This window comes from Pan troglodytes, chromosome 7, assembly GCF_028858775.2.
Source record: "Pan troglodytes isolate AG18354 chromosome 7, NHGRI_mPanTro3-v2.0_pri, whole genome shotgun sequence".
Classification (NCBI taxonomy): domain Eukaryota; kingdom Metazoa; phylum Chordata; class Mammalia; order Primates; family Hominidae; genus Pan; species Pan troglodytes.
In genome coordinates this window covers 9438908-9453096 of record NC_072405.2, presented here as the reverse complement: position 1 = coordinate 9453096, position 14189 = coordinate 9438908, and positions in this window count along the sequence as shown.

Below are 14189 nucleotides of genomic sequence, written 5' to 3'. Positions count from 1 at the left end.
GAAAAGTGAGTTTGTGGGCCTGGTGAGCTTCACTTTTGCTCACTTGGGGCTTTGGAAACAGGTGAGACGTCTGAGTATGTGCTCTTTGAGGGCAGGAACCCTTGTTTTTCATCCTGGCTTCCAAAAAGCACGACAGACACACTGGTAGAGACAGTCTTAAATATCTGTGGGCCTTTCCTCGCCCACGTGAAGATGAGTTTTCCTGTAAGGAAGGAAACATTTGGAGTGGACAGGGCTGAGAGCTGCCTGGTGGCAGGTGCAGAGTCCTGCACTAGCCACAACGGGGGAGCAGAGGGACCGTGTCACCTCTCGGAGGGGGGTGACACCGATGGCTCCAGAAGAGAGTCTGCAAATGAGGACACAGGAGGCTAAGCCTGGAAGCGTGGGAAGCTCAGGCGGGGGTGCTGGGTCGCTGGCCGAGGAGTCCGTTTTCTTCCCTGAACTCCTCCGTGCTTTGAATCCAAACACCTGGGCGGCTTTCACTTTCGTGGGGAGTTGATGTCACTCCCCACGGCAATTTGAATGACTGGTTCTGGGACTTGATGAGGACTGGAAGGTATTTCTGGTGGTTGTCATTGCAGCCAAGTGTGGACAGCCTGTCTCCGGGAATAAAATTAGGTTGAGAAAAGCTATGGGGTGGACGTGCTTATTCCCCGAATATCACTGGGGTCTTTGCCTTGCTAATTCCCAGCTCTGTTGCTGAGCCGTTGCTAGAGTGCGGTTCATTGAAGGCATCATTTAAACGCCTAGCCGCGAGATTTTATACCACAACATTTTTCCCCTAAAAAAGCATTCATATTACAATGCCGGGCCAGACATGGTGTCTTACAGCTGTAATTCCAGCAATTTTGGCGTCCGAGGTAGGAGGATCACTTGAGCCTTGGAGTTAAAAACTTTGTCTCTACAAACAAACAAACAAAAATCACAATGCTGTTATATTTATTTATTGTTTTAAAACTAATTATTGAGTTTGAAACTTTTATTATTGACAACCATTATTCTAAGTAATGACTTACTGCATCTTATAAAAGTCATATAAAGTCTTATAAAGACTGAATCAATTGCTCAACTCTGAAATCATACGCTCTAAGCAACTCGTCTTTCTTAAATATTTCTTTAAAACGATGTGCTGTTCTCTTTTTCATTCCTCTTTGCCTGGAATGTAATTTTATTTCTCTTCACCTGGCTCATGTCCTCTCATCCTGAGGCCTCAGATTGCACGCCGCTTCCTTCCAGAGCCGCTTCCTCCCAGACCGCCGGCGCCTTCCTCCCTCTTCCCCTGGCTATTAGCGTTCCATCTTCTCTCCCCTGGGGGGCTCACACGTCCTGTATTTTAGAGCTCTCCTCTCTGTTGTATTATTGACGGTGTAGACATCAAATTTCCTACTATGCAGTTAGTTGCAATAGAGAAAAACAATCTTTTGTTATTATTTTATCCTCAAGGTCTAATGTGTTATTAGATATTCAATACTTATTGAATGAGTAAACAACTGCTGATACCGTGAAGGATATAAAAATGCAAAATGTGATTCTTTCCTTGAAGAACTTCCAATCTCTGGGTGAAAACCATGCACACAGGGAGAGTAAAGGACAGCATGAGATCGCCTATGTGAGTTTATGTATTTACTGCAACATAAACTCAGAAAGTGCAGAATCCACAGCCATCGTGCTCCCCGTTGTGTGGCCTAAGCCCCGCGTGCAGCAGGCGGCAGACAGTGAACTCTGCTTGAACAAACGAAGACGGAGCAGTGGAGAGGGAAATCTGGGAGGTGATGGGGGATGAGAGGAGCTGGGGCGTAGGCTTGAATCACTGTTGGACAGGATGTGGTTTCTGGGGATGAAACGCATCCTGCTAAATGCCCAGTGGGAAATGGGGGTTTGATTGACAGGCAGGCAGGGACCACTGTTGCCTACAAGGAAGGGAGGACCCAAGAAAGCATCTGCAGCTAATGCTGAGTATCACTGTCATTGTGCTCACGTGTTACTCACAGTATATGCAGCGCTTCGGGATATGTTGTCCAACTTAATCCTACAATGTAGTGTGAACTGAGCAGAATAAGCACCATTATTTCCACGATATGAAAGTGCAAATAGTCATGAGGGAACTGATGACTCTGTCGAGAAAATGCTGTGTTCTATGGGCTGGTTCCACGTTTAATTTTTCTATCATCCTTTGTCTGTTTTCTTTAAATACATCTTTTGAAGGATATAAAAAATAGATAAAATTATGTATACAATGTCCGTAATAGCAGTGCTATACATCTTATTAAAGGGTTATGAAAGCCATGTTATTCGTGGACATACACATGCTCATTAACAGTAACATATAAGCATGCATCAACACACACATAAAAACATCCACATTCACATACAATGCACACATGCACACCCTCACATACACACATTCACAAACTCACACAGGCACACACATGCATGAATACACACGTGCACACTCACACACATGCACACTCACACAGGCACACACATGCATGAATACACACGTGCACACTCACATACACACATGCACACTCACACACGAACACCTGTGCCCATACACACATGCACATGTTCACACATGTGCAACACTCGCATGCACACAATACATTCACATACGCACACACAGGCACATTCTCACATGTACACATATACACTGTCATGCAGGCACACGTGCACAAACCTGCATGCACACATCCACAGATATGCACACATGCATAAGCACACACAATCACATGCACACACAGACATAGTCACACATACACACACATGCACAGACACACACACATGCACAGTCTCACATGAGTGCACAGACACATGCTCACACATGCACACACACGCATACTTGCACACTCTCACACACGCATCAGTTCTTGCTAGGAATTTTCAAAGTTTCTACACAGAAATCAGCGCAGGAAGACAAACACCAGCCCAGAGCAGGGCAGCTGCAATGGGAAGCTCGCCTGAGAGGAGCGGGCATTGCTGCAGGTCACCAGGAAGCCCTCCTTGGGCGCTCTCCTCAGGGCCCACCAGGAAGCTGTGCATCTCTAGGAGGATCCCACTCAGCTGCAGCAAAGCCCTGCGCCGGGAAGGGAGCTCCATGCCCGCATGACTGTCCCTGAGAGCCGCGCTGCCCTGCCATAGGGTGGCTCAGCTGCTCCTCACTCACATTCATAATTCCAGAAAACAAGATATGTTTGTTTTCAACATATTTGATAAGGTGGGAGGGTGAATTTTATTTCTTTGGGTTACATAAATATAAGTAGTATAAGTAGTGTAAGTAGTATAAGACAAAACAAAAAAGGAATGACCAGATATATGTCCTAACACAAAAATGTACTAAACGTTAGGTTGCAATTCTTCTCCTTGACTTTAAAAATGAGGTGAGCACCTTTCTTTACATTGTCAGATGATGTATCTAAGTATGGCTGCAAGCTTTGCATTGAGACCTGTTGGCTGCGGGGTTCAGGCTGTCTGTGATTTGTTGTGTGGATTCAAAACATAATAAACATGTAATAGAAATAATTACATGAAGATACATTGATGTGGGTCATCTTTCAGCAACACCAAGCTCTTTAATAAGTTTTTCAATTTTATATGAAATGAAAACGAATTATTCCAACATAGATAATTTCTTACATCTTAATATTGGGGCATTAAAAGAATAAGTTGTGGTATAAGAATCAGGAACGTGATTTTACAATGGTGATGAGAAAGCACTCAAGGAGGCCGTAGCCTGAATGCCGCGTGGCCGCACCTCCTGCGTGGACTCCCCAGGGACTGTCTTGACTCTGACTGGAGCACCGCAGCCCTGCACCCTCTCCCAGGAGAGCAAGGTGCACCTTTAAAGATTCCAGGTGATTTTCTTCACATATCTTTTTCTTTTTTTCTTCTTTTTTTTTTTTTTTTTTTTTTTTTACATGGAGTCTCTATCACCCAGGCTGGATCTCGGCTCACTGTAACCTCTATCCCCAAGGTTCAAGCGATTCTCCTGCCTCAGATTCCCGAGAAGGTGGGATTACAGGTGCCTGCCACCACATCCGGCTAATTTTTTTATTTTTAGTAGAGATGGGGTTTCGCCGCGTTGGCCAAGCTGGTCTTGAACTCGTGACCTCAGGTGAGCCACCTGCCTTGGCCTCCCAAAGTGCTGGGATTATAGGCTTGAGCCACCACGCCCGACCTCTTCACATATATTTGATTAAAAAAAAATCTTGGAGACAGGGAAAGAAAAGAGGAGCGGATGAACAAAAAGAGAAAGGACGCAAATCAACAACCCCAAACGCCGCGACAATCGCTGTGGCCACTAGGTGGCGGGCTTGTTCCGCATTTCAGGCTGTGCGGCCCCTGCCTGGTGGGCGAGGCCTGGTCTGCAGGATTTCCAGGCTTTCTGTCCTGAGCCTCCTGCTTGAATTATGCCTATGACTTTTAACACACGCAACTCCGTCCAGGGAGGTGAAGAGCGAAGAGTGTATTTTGCTTTGCTGAGTAGCCCGACGTGCATTAGGAATGAAACCCAGATATTCGTCGTCCATTTATTTTGAAGTACTTGGGTGTTTGAGGAGGGGAGACATGTCATATTTAATATATATATTTTTTGCTTTCTGAGTAATTAGTAATGAACACTGCCCCCCACCCCCTTTATGTAGTTATTTAATTGAGTTTTCAAGAAAGAACCTTTTCTCTGATAAAGTTTAAACCCAATTAAGTATTTCAAAGTGTTGTGGGTAACCAGTGCTTCCAAGGCATTTTTCCCACTCATCTCACGGATGCCAGCATCGCATTGACAGTATTTGCAATGGTCAGCCTTTACCAGCGTGTGGGAAAGGTGCGGTGGCTTCATTCTGTTATTGTCTATAACTCCTCAGTGAAAACAGGTGACTTGTTCTTAATGAATGTTTCTTTCCCTTTTGTCAGACAATAAAAATGAAAGAAAATGTTGGCTTCGTATTTGTGAAAGCAGAAGCTTACCAAAATCATCAGCAGGACACATGGAAGGGGAGGGTGAATTAGGGTAAAATTACTATACCAAATTATACTTCTGTCATTGCTTTTATACATATGCTGTAAGCTGGTTGGCTCAGGAAAAAACCCACAGAATCAGTAAGTCTTAAGAAAGTTGTACCTTTAGCCCCCTCTGCCTTAGTTCTGGAACCCTCTGGTCAGGATCTGCCCCAGGCCCCAATTTGTGGTCTGTGGTCACATTCAGGACCCCTGCCTCAGTGGCCCCTCAACACCACCATCACCTGGCAGGAGCTGCAAGGAATGCCAATGAGTCATTGGTGCTGGAAGGCTTTTCTCCAGAGCCGACTTGCCTGACTTCTGTTTATATTTCCTCGGCCACAGGAAGTGACATGGCCAAGTCCAACCTCCAGCTGGCGGAAGGTGTAGCTCTACCAGATTCCCAGGTCAGGAAAAGCTAGAAGGCTGCTGGGTTGCAGTGAAGACCCGATCTCGGGCGTTAGAGACCAATGTCCCATTTCCTTCTGTAATACACAGCAGCAGGGACCGCCTGCCACCCTCCCCTCTCTGGGGCACAGCAGCTGCGTCTGGGAAAGGTGTGAGACTGTCCTATGCCAGCTGCCACCAACAACGGCAGTGCAGGTTGAGGCAGTTCCCCATGGCCAGCGGCTCCCCGGGATCAAGGCTGGGGGGTCCCAAAATGTCTTGCAGAGCTCTCTGACTTAAGCAGCTGCCTCAAGTGTTGTTTTTCAAGCTGTAAGTAGCCAAGCGCTAGTGGGTGGTGAGGTCTGTTGAGTGGGTCACGACCAGCCTCAAAGACACCAGGTGGCATTCTGTGTGGGAGGAGTGAGTGCTGTTCTGCCGAGCAGTATTCTGATGTACAAGATCACCGAAGGAAATGCGTTTCCTACCAGGGATTGAGGTCAACACAATTGAAAGCCGCTGGCCAGCTACAGCTCAGCAGTACTCGGCGATACTCAGAGCTGTTTTTGAAATGCAACATGTAATTCCTTCTCTGCAGAGCCTGGTAAGTCTTAGGAATGTTACCTGGTTCTGCTAATAAACAGCTTTTCGTAGGAACCTTTCAAAGTCCCCAGAATTACATTAGGAAAGACTATTACACAGATGACATCCCATGTGCCTCCTTGAAAGATACCAACGTAATTACGCTTTTCTCCCTGAGCTTACCACAGCAGTAACAATAATAGTAAACAACATTCACTTATTTAGCGTTTACTATATATTAGGCATTTTGCTAAGTGCCAGACCCTATATTAAATGCTAATAAACACTGTTGTATTAACCTCCACAATCGTAAAAGGCAGAAACGGAGCATATTTTGAGAGGTCCAGTGAAGAATGGAAATGAGGGTCCCCTTGTTCAAAAATTATTAAGAATTTCTAGATGGGGAAAGCAGAACATTAAATCAAGTATGGGTCTTTGCCAGTGAGTAGGGGGCCCTATGAGATGGCACAGATTTCAGGCTCATGAAGCCAGTCAGCCCAGCCAGTAGCAATAAACCACATTTTGCAATGATGAAGTGGAGCTGATCAGGGTCAGCTGCTGGTTGGAGGTCGCACGTCTAACTTTGGTGGAACTGAGACCTGAACCCTGGCCACCTCACTCATCAACTCTCTTCTGTTATATCCACCAAAATCATCTGGTGTCCCAGCAGGTCACTCGCTGGGAGCCCCACGTTCCGTGGGCACCTTCACATTTTTATAATCAGCTCCTGGTCTGTTTGAACTCACCATCCCAGGGGTTATGGACGTCAGATGTGGTTGGATTGCCATTATGCATAATGCTTAGTGTTATCCTTGTCTCATTGTGAAACTGTGCTGAAATGGAGTAATTATGTTGGCCTTGACTTCAACTCTTCAGTAGAGAGAACAATTTTTACTTATCTCTATCCAAGCACTTTTCTTATAGTAGGAGTGTATTAAGTGTTTGTTGAATTATTCTGTAAATGTCCACTTTGTGTTAATTCTAGGGCAAAAGTTCCTCTCAGAAGCCCGTACCTCTTTGAGCCTCACTACTTGAGTATTCAAAGCTGGAGGACAGAAATGTTGGTGTTTGATACGTCTCTGCGAGCAACAACTTCTCCGCAGCCTTGTGCTGAGGAAGGAACAATTTAGAGCCTCCTCTGCCCGCTGATCCTTGCCTGCTGAAGACATCAAGTCTCTAAGGGCCTCATTGACACTATCTGCAAGTAGCCAGCATTTACCGTTTCTTTAAACTGATTTTGTTGTGATGTGGCTAAATTTATATGTTCTACAAGGAGGCCTGGCACAGTGGCTCACAACTGTAATCCCAGCACTTTGGGAGGCCGAGGCGGGTGGATCACGAGGTCAAGAGATCGAGACCATCCTGGCCAACATGGTGAAACCCCATCTCTATTAAAAATACAAAAATTAGCTGGGCATGGTGATGGGTGCCTGTAGTCCCAGCTACTCGGGAGGCTGAGGCAGAAGAACCTCTTGAATCCAGGAGGCAGAGGTTGCAGTGAGCCGAGATTGCGTCACTGCACTCCAGCCTGGCAACAGAGCAAGACTCCATCTCAAAAATAAATAAAAAAATAAATAAAAATAAAAAAACCAAACTCTTCTATAAAGAAACAGAAAACAGAAACCAGCTACAGCAGAAACGTTCAGAGTCTCAAGCAGATCTCTGGTGTTAGGATTCATGACTTGTACAATTGCCACAGAGGAACTGTCTCTCCTCTGAAACAGTGGAAATGACAATAAATGCATCAGAATTCTAACACGCTTAAATGATGATGTGCAAAGAAACGCTATTAGAATACCAATGTTTCTGACATTTGAATCATCGCCATTCTGAGTGGTGTGAGATGGTATCTCATTGTGGTTTGGATTTGCACTTCTCTAATGATCATTGACCTTGAGCTTTTTTTCATATGTTTGTTGGCTGCATAAATGTCTTCTTTTGAGAAGGCTCTGTTCATGTCCTTTGCTCACTTTTTGATGGGGTTGTTTGTTTTTTTCTTGTAAATTTGTTTAAGTTTCTTGTAGATTCTGGATATTAGACTTTGTCAGATGGCTAGATTGCAAGATTTTTCTCCCATTCTGTAGGTTGCCTGCTCTCTCATAAGTGGGAGTTGAACAATGAGAACACATGGACACAGGGAGGGGAACACCACACACTAGGGCCTGTTGGAGGTGGGGGACAAGGGGAGGCAGAGCATTAGGACAAATACCTGATGCATGTGGGGCTTAAAACCTAGATGACAGGTTGGTAGGTGCAGCAAACCACCATGGCACATGTATACCTATGGAACAAACCTGCACGTTCTGCACACGTATCCTGGAATTTAAAGTAAAAAAAAATTTAAAGAATACCATTGTTCTTATCTAAATTAATTTTTATGCATCTGCCTCTGAGAGGATGCAGAGAGGCCACAAAGTATCCTTACCACTCGCCCCTCCCATCCTGCAACCAAGCCCCTGAACCAGTGGACTTGTCAGATTTAGGACTAAGGAAGGCTTTGGTTGACCTGTTATTTTATAAATAGGAAACAGGTTGAGGGCTCACAGCTAGTTAGTGAGCAGCAAATCAGGACGGAAACTCATGTGTCCTGCAGTCTAGTTTAGTAGATGTGTTTCTTGATTGAAGTGGCTCACATTTGGTCTCTGATACAAATAAATAAATAACATTAAATGCCAAGGACAGTGGGAGAATGTGATAAGCTGTTTACATGCTATTTACTAAAGTATTTTGTCCAAACCATAATAAGTTTACTTATTGATATGATTTGGCTCTGTGTCCCCACCCAGGTCTCATGTTGTACTGTAAACACCAACACTGATGGGGGACCTGGTGGGAGGTGATTGGGTCATGGGGTGGATTTCCCCCTTGCTGTTCTCGTGATAGTGAGTGAGTTCTCATGAGATCTGGTTGTTTAAAAGTGTGTAGCTGGCCAGGCAAGGTGGCTCATGTCTGTAATCCCACCACTTTGGGAAGCCAAGGCAGGTGGATCAGTTTAGGCTAGGAGTTCAAGACCAGCTCGGCCAAAATGGCAAAACTCTGTCTCTACTAAAAATACAAAAAAAAAAAAAAAATTAGCGAGGCATGGTGGCATGCACCTGTGATCCCAAGCTACTCAGGGGGCTGAGGCACGAGAATCACTTGAACCCGGGGGGCAGAGGTTGCAGTGAGCCAAGGTGGCATCACTGCACTCCAGTCTGGGTGACAGAGTGAGACTCTGTCTCCAATAATAATAATATTAATAAATAAATGCAAGTGTGTACCATGTCCCCCTTCGCTCTCTCTCCTGCTCCACCAAGGGAAGATGTACCTACTTCCTCTCCACCTTCCGCCATGGCTGAACATTTCCTAAGGCCTCCCCAGCCATGCTGGCTGTGGGGAACTATGAGTCAATTAAACTTGTTTTTTTTTTCATAAACTCCTCAGTCTCCGGTGGTTCTTTATTGCAGTGTGAGAATGGACTAATACTGTTAACAGGGACATTTTTATAAACAGGCCATGTGAGGACACAGCACCCCATTCCCGGGCTGTGTCATCTTAGGGCAGGGTGGTCTCTCTGAAGGCCGGGCTGTCTGCAGAGTGCGTGACATCCATCTGCATCCATCTCCTTCCCAGGGACAGCCTTTGGTCCAGTTCTTCATGTGGTCACCAAGGAGCAAAGCTCAGAGACAAAAGGCATTCTGCCCAGGCAGCCCCAGGCCTTATCATCCATCTCCTGCAGACCAGAAACCAGTGCTTGTTAGCCTGGCCACCCCAGACAGCAGACAGGGTATCCCGCAGGTGCTTCTGCACGTGGCCAGAGACTCCGCCTCCCCTTCTCACCTGTTGGTTCTGAGGAGAAGATGGGAACAGGGCTGGTTTTTCCCAGGGCATGTTCGATGCGTGAATCCCCCACCGTGTGGTGAAAGCCACAAGTTCTCTGTCCCGTTTGCTTTCTAAACTGAAGTAAATAACTCAGGTCCTTAATTTTTCATTTTTGTGGTTAATCCTGTTTTCAGACATATCACAGAGATGGATGAAAGTTCATGTTTCTCAGACATCAAGTTAAAAACCAATAGTGACCACAGTCATGAAAGAACATTCAGCCTGAGACAAAAGGGGTTAACGCACAGGGAAGATAACGACGGTGAGACCCGCCAGCTGCAGTCCGGGTAGGAGAGGGCTGGTGATAGGGGTGGGAGGGGGTGGTGATGGGGTGGGAGGGGGTGGTGACAGGGGTGGGAGGGGGTGGTGATGGGGGGGGTGGGAGGGGTGTTGATAGGGGTGAGAGGGGTGGTGATAAGGGTGGGAGGTGGTGGTGATGGGGTGGGAGGGGTGGTGATAGGGGTGGGAGGGGTGGCGATAGGGGTGGGAGGGGTGATGATGGGCTGGGAGGGGGTCATGATAGGGGTGGGAGGGGTGGTGATGGGAGTGGAAGACAGGTGGTGATAGGGGTGGGAGAGGGGTGGGAGATGGTGATAGGGGTGGGAGGGGGTGGTGATGGGGGTGGGAGACACTTGGTGATGGGGTGGGAGAGGGGTGATGATACACGCAGGCCCAGTGCTGAGCCTCAAGGAATGTCCAGGGCCTGAGGAACTGAGGGCAAAACCACTGTGCTGTCAACGAGGAGGTTTCCTGTTGGAAGCCTTGGCTTTGAATACGGACTGTTTTGTCAATATTCTAGTGAACCAGGCAAGTGTGTCCAATATCTGTAAAATTCAGCTTCCTCATTGGTAAAAGGAAGACAGTATTTTTGACAGAATAGTTGAGAAGATTGAGAACCACGCACACGTGGTACTGGGCGACGTGCTTGCTGCTCCACCTGAGCGTGCCGGTTTGCTCTGATCTGGTCTGGGCACCCGTGTGCTTCCTGGATCAGCCACTCTTGCCAATGTCCCTGTCTGCTCAGTAGCCAAGGAGCACTGTCCTCAGGTGTGGGGCAGAACCTCCCTTAGGGTGGGGTGGCGTGATTTATGGCAAACCCAAGATCCCAGGTAGAGCTGGCCCTGAGCCCCCGCTGCACAGGGAGCCCTCGCTGCACAGGGAGCAGGCGGCCTGTGGGAGAGCTCACTGCTGGGGAGGGCGTCTGTGCAGGATGAATGGGAGCTTCTGAGGCTGAGGCCCCCGGCGCAGAAGTCAGGACCTGAAGACATCGGTAAATACCTCTGACGCTAACCCCAGTCAGCCCCAACTTTTCGGTGGATGCTTCCATGGGGATTCCTTTTATGTTTACAGCACGTTACATTTTCTGTTGTGGACACTAATAAGGTTCTGACAACGCAGAGGCACTGGTTGCATTATTTTCGCCAAGCACGGGCAGTAGATGTTCGTAGACGGCGGCTACAAGGGCTGTTTCAATGGGCATCTTGCTGCTGAGAGACTCATTTTATTTACCGTAAGGGATAAAAATTACACTTCTAATCTCACACACTACTCAGATTATTGTAGGCCCCAGTAGCAAGTTGATGTGGGGCCTTGGGAAAGTCTCCCAAAAAGAACAAAACATCACATTCCATGGGCGTGGTTTCTCGGGGACACAGAGCCCTGATGCCAGGACACTCCCTCTGAGTCCCAGCGTGCAAAGAGAACCCTCCCGTGGATGGGTACCAGCTCTCCCTCTCTTCCTCTTCTGTAAAAAACAGGGGGCCTCAGGCACCTGCCACTGGGTTCCAGGTCATCCCAGCACGGGCCTGTGGGCCCGGACGTGCTGTCCAAATGTTGCTCAGGGCCGTTCTCTGCTGGTTCCGCTCCTAAGCCGAATGTTGGTTGTGGGCTCCTGTGCTCTCCTGGTTACATCCTGAGCCCAGGACAACCTGCCCCCCAAATCCCCCACCACTGGGTACTACTTCCTTGCAGGCTGGTTTGCATGTCTCATTAGGAATAAAGCCACTCTGTGCTATTAATTTTAGTTGCTTTTCCCGGCAGAGCCTTTGACACAGGAGTTGGTCGTGAGTCAGTGGAAATTATGGAATTTGATTGACAAAGCTGAAGTCTACTCAGACTATGCTTTCCTTCCCCAAATTCCTTTGTTGTTTAACCAAGCCTCAACTCTAGTTTTTAGCTGGACCGCACTGAGGCTTCTCTTGTTTCCTCAAGTCTTATAAATACATCCCTGAGATCCGGTGTTCTCAAATGAGAATCCTGAGACTCTCTGCAAAATAAAAATTAACAACAAAGATTTTCTTTCAAAATTTTGTGTTTTCATTTCAGTGAGAGTCCAATAAAATTGCTTTCACCAGTCATGAAGGCTAATCACTTTGCAAGAGGTAATTTGCAATGCAAATGCACCTATTTTCCCCCTCTGGATGTATTTTTAACTTCTCAGGTCAGTGTTCCTCAAACTGGAACCTAAAAATATATTCTCAGAATAACATATTTTCCATCAAAGTGGCCTCTGCATTGCTCAGGTTTGAGAGACTGGACTTCTGAGAGGGGCTGGCATTGCCAGTTCATAGGTATTGCCTGACGTGGGGATTTAGAACGTGTAGGGAGCCAGGCCCTCCCTGCAGGGTGTCCCCACGTACCTCCCCTCTGCTTTAGTGGCACTGGGAGGCTCTTGAGGGGAAGGTGTCAGGGTTGCTCTGCATCTCCCTTGGAGTGTGGCCTCAGCCCTGAGAGATGGTTCTCCTGGTTCTCTGGATGCGGTCGAAGGTCTGGTTGTTTATTCTCAAAGTCTGGCGTGTTTGAATCACATCATTCTTCCCCAGTTCCACTCTCAGACAGTGAAGTGCTTCTTCCAGTTATGTGTGGGCCAAGGTGCAAGTGCCAATTGTGTGACTGCAACACAGAGTGCTGTGGACTGGGCTATGATAGACAGAGATGGCAACCTTAGGTTGATGAGTGTCCTTTTGGGAGCCTCTGGTGTTACAAAGTGTCATCAGGAAGGGATGGTGAGTCCTGGTGACTGTCACCTTGGGTGACTCTCCGTGTTTGCCCTTCTCTCCTGGCTCACTCCTGCTCACCTCTTGGGGCACAATAGGGTTATAATTTCCTCCAGGAAGCTAGGCTAGGAGGGATAGATGTACTAGTCAGGGTTTTCCAGAGAAATAGAGCCATTAGGACAAATAGTGAGACATAGAAAGAGGTTTATTATGGGAATTGGCTTATGCGATCACGGTGGCTGAGAAGTCTCACAGTCTGTACGGTGGGGACCCTGGAATGTCGCTGGTGTAATTCCCCAAACTGCAGACCTGAGCTCTAGGGGCCAGTGTCCACGATCAGGGGAAGGTGGATGCCCCAACTCCAGGAGGAGGAGCCAGGGGAAGGTGGATGCCCCAACTCCAGGAGGAGGAGCCAGGGGAAGGTGGATACCCCAACTCCAGGAGGAGGAACCAGGGGAAGATGGATGCCCCAACTCCAGGAGGAGGAACCAGGGGAAGATGGATATCCCAACTCCAGGAGGAGGAGCCAGGGGAAGGTGGATACCCCAACTCCAGGAGGAGGAGCCAGGGGAAGGTGGATGCCCCAACTCCAGGAGGAGGAGCCAGGGGAAGGTGGATGCCCCAACTCCAGGAGGAGGAGCCAGGGGAAGGTGGATGCCCCAACTCCAGGAGGAGGAACCAGGGGAAGGTGGATGCCCCAACTCCAGGAGGAGGAACCAGGGGAAGATGGATATCCCAACTCCAGGAGGAGAAGCCAGGGGAAGGTGGATACCCCAACTCCAGGAGGAGGAGCCCGGGGAAGGTGGATGTCCCAACTGCAGGAGAAGGAGCCAGGGGAAGGCAGATGCCCCAACTCTAGGAGGAGGAGCAAGTTTACTCTTTGGGTACCTTTTTGTCCCATCTGAGTCCTCAATGAATTGGATGGAGTCCTCCCACTCTGGGGAGGGGGATCGTCCTTACTCCGTCCACTGAATCTAATGCTCACCTCTTCCAGAAACTCCTTCACAGACACTCACAGAAATTCAGGTGTGCCAACAACCTGGGCCTCTCTTAGCCCAGTCCTGTGGACAGGTTGAAATTAACCATCTCAGCAGGTGTGGCCTCTTCTGCATCACGGGGTGCACCTCTATCACCGTGCAAAAAACAGATGCTTCATGGAAGGCAGTGTCCATTCCTTTGGGTGCGGAGAAAGCTCCTGTTTGCCTCTGCAACTTCATGCCAGGTCAGCGACTTCTGCAGGAGTCAGTCCCGGGCCTGGCATGGTGCTGGGTGCCAGGCTCTGATGATCCATATGCTCACAGTAAATGTAATATCAAGGAGGATAAAATTAGCCAAGTAGGTTACGGCCATAGGGAAATTACTTGTTTTTTGCTC